Genomic DNA, 8,053 nt, shown 5'->3' on the forward strand with positions numbered 1-8,053 from the left:
TAGAAATTTTACTTTTTTATGTTTTAACTAATATTAATATTTTTATATTAATTTTTTAATAATTATATGCATGTGTTTTATATTAATTTTAATTTTTCAATTCAGTTGGTAACTTTTTTATTAATTCATATTAGTCATGGTTAAAAATTGACCACATTTTAAATTAACTCAAATTATTAATTTTTATTTTACTTAAAAAAGCAAAAAAAAACATTACCCTTTATGAACAATGTAGATTATCTCACATTGTGCATCTGAAATACATGGAATCAAAACACCAGGTGTGACTTAAACCACAACACACCACACCACACCCTGCAGAATGCCTATGTAGTGTGGTTTGGTTCAAACTACCCATTTTTTACCACAATATAGAAGGTCTATTCTATTATAGCATGGTGTGTTCTCAACCACACCACACCTATGGTTTGGTTGAAAACACATCACCCAATTTCTCAACCATACTACAAAACACTCCCGTAATTTATTTGCAATGTATCGCATTCCCAAAAGGTTTATCTTACCAATCAATTGGTCCTAAGGCATCTCTTACATGGGTCCAAAACCATGGATAAGTAGGATGTCTTTATTGTGTCAATAGGTAGGATGCAACTTGGATATGCTTAGATTGAGCATTTGTTAAGTTTTTAAAAGGGAAAATTCTCGATTAATACCTTACAATTTAGGCCTAGTGCCACTTTGATCCCCAAACTTTAAAATGCGACAATTTAGTACCCAAACTTTCAAATGTATCAATTTAATACCTATATTTAACCAGCCATTAAGTGGCATGTAAAAAGAGCAAATGCCCTTCGGGTGTCTCTGATCAAATCAGAACCAACTATCAAATTTTTCTCCTTGGCCATGTCATGTGTCCTACACATAGAAGAGTAGGTCCCATCATCTTTTACTTATACTTTCGAGCAAGGTTCAAAGTATCAATACAATATGCCCCGTATTGGGTGTATCGTATCATATCTTTGGGGTTTGATACACCTGTTTATAGGTGTTTCAGGACCCCACTCTTTTTTAATAAAAAAATATGGTTGAATATCTTCCCAAATACCAAATTTTGAAAAAAAAACTAAAAAAAAGTATTTCCACTTGTATCAAGTACTGATGCACCTCTGCCGATACACAGAGGCGTATAGATACTTTGAACCTTGCTTTTGAGTTTCGTCTCGACTGATATGATATGGGAAGTCGGGCTGCCCGCATCTTAGGAGGTATCCGGAGAAACTGCCAGACTTGGAGTTAATGTTCAATTGTATTGATTGGTCGTTCATCAAATCAAACTATTATTGGGAACCAAATGCAATAGCCCCACCACCACTGTTTCGTTACTATGGAGATACAAAATGTTAGGGAGCTATATGAAGTAATGATTAGGGGTGGCCACAAGCCGATACTCGAGCTCGGCTCGGCTCAGTTTCAACGAAGCTTCAAATCGAGCTCAAGCCTAATAGAGCTTGACTCGTGAGGCTCGCGAGCCAAGCTCGAATATATATATAAGGCACGGTCTGAATCATCCAACCTGAATGGTCGAACCAATGACCCGCAATCTGGAGGCAAAAAATGGTTCAGCCTTGGGTCAATTTTTAAAACATTGTTTTGCACAATGGGGCCAATCATAACACCTCATGCCAACTATGGGTGTTAACGATTGGCCCACAGTCTCAAACAAAGCCATCAAGTTCGGCCCATTCTCACTTCTCAGTGACTAGTTCACGCCCAAAGATTGCAGAATAAGGGGGTGAATTTCAGAAATTTTTCTCTCCCTTCAACTGGGAATCGCATTCCCTATTTAGAAAATCATATTTTTAAGGATCATTCTTGAACCATAAACTGAACCAGATCTGAACCAAAAGGAGTAGGAAGGGATTATACTTGATATGGAGAAACAGTATCTCCCAATGGAGGTGATCACGCCCAAGGAAGGATCCAAAATCTGCTCCCACTGAAGATGGCGCAGTGCAGGATAGAGCAGAATCAACAGTGTTCTTCCAAAAGAACTTGACATTTTGCAAGAATCAATAGAATGGCTTGTGAATACAGCTCCAATCAATCTTTTCTCCAAAAGATTGTTATCAAGATCAAATCTTGATTACTCTTGTAGAGAGTAGAAGATCGAACTGCTGGAGGCGGCGGCTGTAGGAAGGAGGTGGCAAGAGAGTATTCACAGGGTGCAGAATTCACTCTTATTATGATTTCAGCTCTGAAGGCAGGAGTTGTGTATATTTCATGTCAAAAGGCTGCCGCCCCCTCCTCCTTTTATAGACTTAAAGGGATCATCTCCTAATCCCATTAAGAGTTGCTAATCCAAATCATATTTGGATTAGAAGTCCCTTTAAGTGATAAGGGATAACCCTTATCTTATCTGCAGATCAGATTAGCCATCTCCTAATTTAATTAGGAGGCTTTCAGATCTAAATTGGACTCTCTAATTGGATAGGGTTTGGGCCCAATCCTATCAGCTGACCCATCTCAGAATTCGCCCCTTTTAATTGACTAATCAAATCAGCCCAGTTCGAAATGGGCTTAAGGCTCATTTAAGGTTATGTATTCACTTATCCTTCCAAACTACTGCCCAGTTGGGCTTCCTTGTATGGTGTGGGACCCAAACATTGATCTACACATCAGCCACATGGGTTTAGCCTAGCCTTTATTACAAGGCCTGTCCGAATACACTGTTATGGATAGTGCACCCTATGAAACCCATCTCATGGGATCTATGGGCCCAACACTTACCCTAAGTGGTCCCTGGGCCAAGCCACCTTGTAACACCCAGGGACTGTGGGCAGATGCAAGATTAGCCCATCAGGTATTATCCTCAATGGTCTTACACTTAACCTCTCAGCCCATAATGATCATACACTACCCGACAAGTGAGGACCTCTTCCTTGGCTGTAGAAACAGTGTTGCACTCTCTACTTATATGGATCCCGGGAATTAAAACATTTTGCAAACCTTTCAGAAACCATATTATATATACTTTTATATAAAATATATCTTGCAAAACAAATCTCAACGATTGAAAACGGCTGCTGGCAGTCTTGGTTTCCATCAATGAGAGTGCATCCCTAGTCATTACCTTTGTCCGACAAAGGGGCTGATCCTATCACTATGATCACCCACTCAGATGAATTCTCAGACTGTCCCAACATACCTAGGTTTTGACCCCCGCTAAGGATCTCACTGATTGGTATATCAAAGACAACCCAATCTGACACCTAGTGCAGTATCATAATCGAGTCTAGGGGTCGGGTGTAACTTTCCAGTTTTGCCCATCAATCTCCAAGGTCCAGGGCAATACTGGAAATCTGGTCCAGTTCAAAGATTCAATTAATCATACACTGTATGTGCCTAGGGTCTCACCCTGGCAGCTGAGACAGGCCACCCCAACCGACTTGGTGGCACCACAGTGTCAGCCTTGATAGGATAGGTCTCCCTAGACCGACCCACTGGTTGTGAGCATTCTAAACTAACACGAGTCTTATTAATTGTCCAGTTTAAGGGTATTACACAGAAACATACCAAGGGAACATGAATCAAATATGCACTTTTATTCATTTACAATAAACTCATAAAGTAAATCATTCTGATTGAAACTAAGGGCATACAAAACTGTTTAACAATTGCAACATCTTTTGGGAAGACCACAGGAACTTCACCCATACAATCTAAAGCTCTAGCTGTTTTGAATGGGCTAAAGCTGTTGGAAGGAAAGGAACATGTGTTGGTTGTTTTAACTTTGTTAAAAGATTTTGTCATAGTGTGGCCCATGAGCTGGCCAAGAAGGGTCTAAAAGAATCGAGGTTCTATCATGTCAGTTGCCCAAGATGGCTTCAAGATCTGGCAAACCGAGACTTTAAAGGGTGCTTAAAAGTGTGAAAATAGCATAGGCAAGACCATTTTGGTCCTGTGTCCATGATAGAATGTGGTGTTCTACTTTGTGCGGATGGTCCCCATCCACAAAATAGCTTGGACAGGGACAGGCCACACCCCAATTTATCATCCACAGTATTTTCTCGTGGATGGGCCACACTATGGTGTGGATAGTTTGTGGGAAGGATTCAATGTAACGCAGGTGCATTAACACTAGCCCAACTACCCTCATTTTATTTAATCTTTCAATATATTTTAATTTATATTGAAATTATTTTTTAAATTTTTTATTGTTGAAGATAATATTATAGTGATAAATATATTTATTTTTATATTTATTAGTAATTATGTATTAGTGTTTTATTTTCTCTCTTATTATTTTATATTATTATTTCAAATTACTTTTTGCTTAAACTGTGGTTTTTTTATCATTCATGATCATTGGGTGCAAATGGATCAAATCATCCAATCCAAATTTGATCCTATTTTTGTAAGATTCAGATAACCCTTTCTCGAATTTTTGGATTGGATCCAATTAGAATTTATATCACCCCTATCCAACCCAACCTATATATGTATATATTTATAAACATATTTACATATAAGAATACATGTATATATTAATATATTTAATTATGAATATTGTTTATATTGCATTTTTTGTAAATTTTTTATAAAAAGACATGTATATAGTAATATATGTGATGAAAATAGTTGAAAAAATACTTATATTTTTTATTTTTCTTTATATAAACTTTTTTGTTTATTCTTTTAATAATTTATTAAATTTTTTCATAATTTATATCAGATTGAATTAGATTTAGATATCTAACGTCCTTAACAGATTCAAATCTGTATCACCATTTGTGAGATCCAATTGAATCTTGTATTCTGCTATCGGATTAGATTCAGATATACCTTGATTCGAATCCAATCCGATCTATTTGCATCCCTACATGATCGATTGTGTAAATTATCTCACAAGTTGTACATGAGATGTATGAAATCAATATGTGTGGTGTGGACAAATCCACATTACACTTGTAGAACTCCCCTATGGGTATAGACAGTTTCTATCCACATAATTTTGTCCATAATTCAAAATAGGTATAAACAGTAGTGTGGTGTAGACTGTCCCTGCCAAAGTGTGTGGTGTGCACCAATCCACACCCACTAATTTTTCATCCACAACACCCCTTAGTTAGACCTCTCATTGCTAGTTGTATATGCTTTTCTCTGTAATATATTGCTTTATTTGACCAAAAAAAAAACACAACTAGTAGGGTCAGTTTTTGAGCCCTAGGGTTGAGGATTCAGAAGTGGATTGACTATATAATTCTGACTGAGCCAATCACGAAACACCAAATCAGATCAGTACAAATAATATCCACGTATGAGGCTGTCGTGGCATATAACTATTGGCCTAGATGCTCCTGCTCCCCAAGCAAATTCGAACACTGTCCAGGGATTGCAAGGGATTAAAGAAAAACAAAGAAAAAAAAAAGAAAAAGAAAGATCCATGATCTACAATTAATGATCCAACAACCACAAGAGAATTAAAAATATTTTCTCGAGTGGACTAGTCGAACTTCTAGGAAATAGCTCAGTTCCTGTGATTGATGGTCAAGCTTGTCTGCTCCATTGAAGGGCGTTTGAATATTATAACCCAGACCAAATGTTGAATAATCCTGCTTCGAAGCTGCTAAATTAAGAAAATTAAGCACAAATCCACTTGTGAAATTGGTCCATTTGACTGTTTGTAGGCAAGTTCATCAGATGGTAATATGGTTTCCTGTAATTGATAAATTGATTAACCCAACTTGAAATGAATGCACAAAGGAATTAATTAATCCAAGCTAAGCTCTACTGATCCCCGTGCTCGTGCTTGATCTAGACGTGCTGCCTGTTGAGCTACTGTAAAACAAAGAAGAACGAAAGGACTCATGGCTGAGAGGTAATGGCCTGTCTGGTAATCTGGGTATGTCGATATCACCTTCCAACATTCTGAGGGCGTCAGCGATGGTTGGCCTGAAAGCAACCATTACGTGGGCACAGAGAATTCCAACAAGGACAAACCTCGCCATGATCCCTCTCGGTCCTTGTCCCCTTATCGAGGCGTCCAACACCTCTTCCATCTGTCCTGATTTGACGAGCGTCCACGCCCAATCTGTGATCAGAAGCGCCGACGCAGACGACGTATCAAGCGCCCTCCTCCCGCTCATCACCTCCAGAATTACGACGCCGAAGCTGTAAACGTCGCTCTTCTCGGTGAGCTGCCCGTAGAGCGCATACTCAGGCGCTAGGTAGCCATGTGTGCCGGCGACTCGGGTGGTGATATGAGACTGGCCTTCCCTGCTTTGCTTGGCCAGCCCAAAGTCCGCCACCCTCGCCTTCATCTCTGAATCCAAGAAAATGTTGGTAGCTTTGATGTCTCTGTGGTAGATCGCAGGCTTAATTCCATAATGCAAGTAAGCTAGCCCCCTGGCCACGTCTAAGATTATGTTCTTGCGCTGAGGCCAGCTCAAATGTTTCTTGCTACCGTTATCAGATTCAGTCGCAGAAAAGAGGTGATCAGCAAGGCTGCCACTGGGCATGTAGTCATAAACAAGATATCTCTGCTTACCCTCCAGATCATTGCTTGCTGCACAGCAGCCTCGGAGAGGGAGGAGATTCCTGTGTCTTATTTTGCTTATGATCACAACCTCGTTCAGGAACTCATCATCTTCTCTGGAGTCCAAATCAAGCAGCTTCTTCACAGCTATGGAAGTCCCATCAGCAAGCGTCCCTTTGTACACAATCCCGTACCCACCTTGGCCGATGAAATTCCTCTGCGCAAACCCATCTGTGGCACGTCGAAGCTCCTCCGCCTGGAACCAGATAGCACCCATGTTGGGTTTCACCTTGGCCTTGACACTGCTGACGAATTCTACATGCGCCGCCCGGCGTTTCATTCGATTAGCGCAGAGCCGGTACATTACGACCACAGCCAATACCAGAATGATACCGACGATGGCACCCACCAACCCAAAGACCCATTTGAATAACGTCCCTCGGCCTAACCTCTTCGATGTGTTGCTCGCGGCCGAGCTAACCAGCGGCAGGCCGAGAATGCACGCAGCAGTCTTAGTGTCCTGCGGGCCAAATTCACTAACAATGCCAGCAGCGTATAGAACCGTGAAGTAAAAGCATTTGCCGGAGTTCTTCTCATCCAAAGCAACCAGTTGCGAAGTAACTTTCATTCCTGCAGCCAGGCACGAACTGCACGAGGTGAGGCCGGACACATCTCCTTTACAAGAGACATCCAAGGGAGAAGTTGCACCAACTTTTCTTATCCATTCTTCAGTCGTTACAATCCCAACACAGCTCGAAGAGCTGATAACAAATTGGTCGGAGTTGTTGAAGCAGAAGTGTACGAGGGTCTCCGGCAAGGACAGAGCGATAAGCCTGGTTTGGAAATCAGATAGGCACGCAGAGGAGGAAGCTCTGTTGGGTAGTTGGAACGTGGAGGTGTCCTTGAGGTGCTGTGCCAGTCCCATGCCGAGGAGACTGAGCAGGGTCTGGCAGCAATGCTGTTCATTGTCATGGCACAACGATCTGTCCCACGGGAAGCTCTGCACGTAGCTGAAATCGATTGGACACAAAGAAGACGCATCATCAACAGATTCAGCAGAGGAAGATATGAACAGGGAGAAGAAGAACAGGAGGAAGAGGTGATGGTGAGAAAATGCAGAGCTTTTGCTTGTCATCTCTTCCTCTGTTTCTTATCCAAACCGGTGTTAGAGTACAAATTGGTGTGGTTTTATAACTCGTGAAGCCGAAAGTGTTGCCACTTGCCTTAACATCAACGTTGGCTGGCGGAAGTCAAAATGTACGCTTTCGATTACGGGTCCAAAATTAAAAGCACCCCTGACCCTATCAGAATGCACCACGTCAGCATGAGAGTGGGGCCCATGTGCATGGATTTGACTTGGCGTGTCATGATTGGCCTAGCTTAGAGGTAATAGTTAAGTAAGAAGGATGCCTCGGCTTCATATGCAAATATGCAGTAGGCGGTCAAAGTCAAACGAAACTTCTCTCATATGGTATTGAATCTGGACCGTTTATCGTTATTCTTCCTTTCCCTAAATAGAAAAAAGAGAAAAGTTACATAAAGAGCAAAGAGGAAAGT

General features: G+C 40.9%; 1 pseudogene across 1 annotated transcript; it reads right to left on the bottom strand.

The window, feature by feature from the left end:
• Positions 1-5,211: 5,211 nt before the first annotated feature.
• LOC148873902 (putative receptor-like protein kinase At1g11050 pseudogene) lies at positions 5,212-7,642 on the bottom strand (annotated as a pseudogene). Its single transcript, XR_016105399.1, has one exon. The product of XR_016105399.1 is annotated as a putative receptor-like protein kinase At1g11050 pseudogene (transcript).
• Between the last annotated feature and the right edge of the window lie 411 nt (positions 7,643-8,053).

Source organism: Nelumbo lutea, chromosome 1 (genome assembly GCF_056320005.1).
Source record: "Nelumbo lutea isolate HS-2025 chromosome 1, American lotus-T2T, whole genome shotgun sequence".
Taxonomy (NCBI): Eukaryota; Viridiplantae; Streptophyta; class Magnoliopsida; order Proteales; family Nelumbonaceae; genus Nelumbo; species Nelumbo lutea.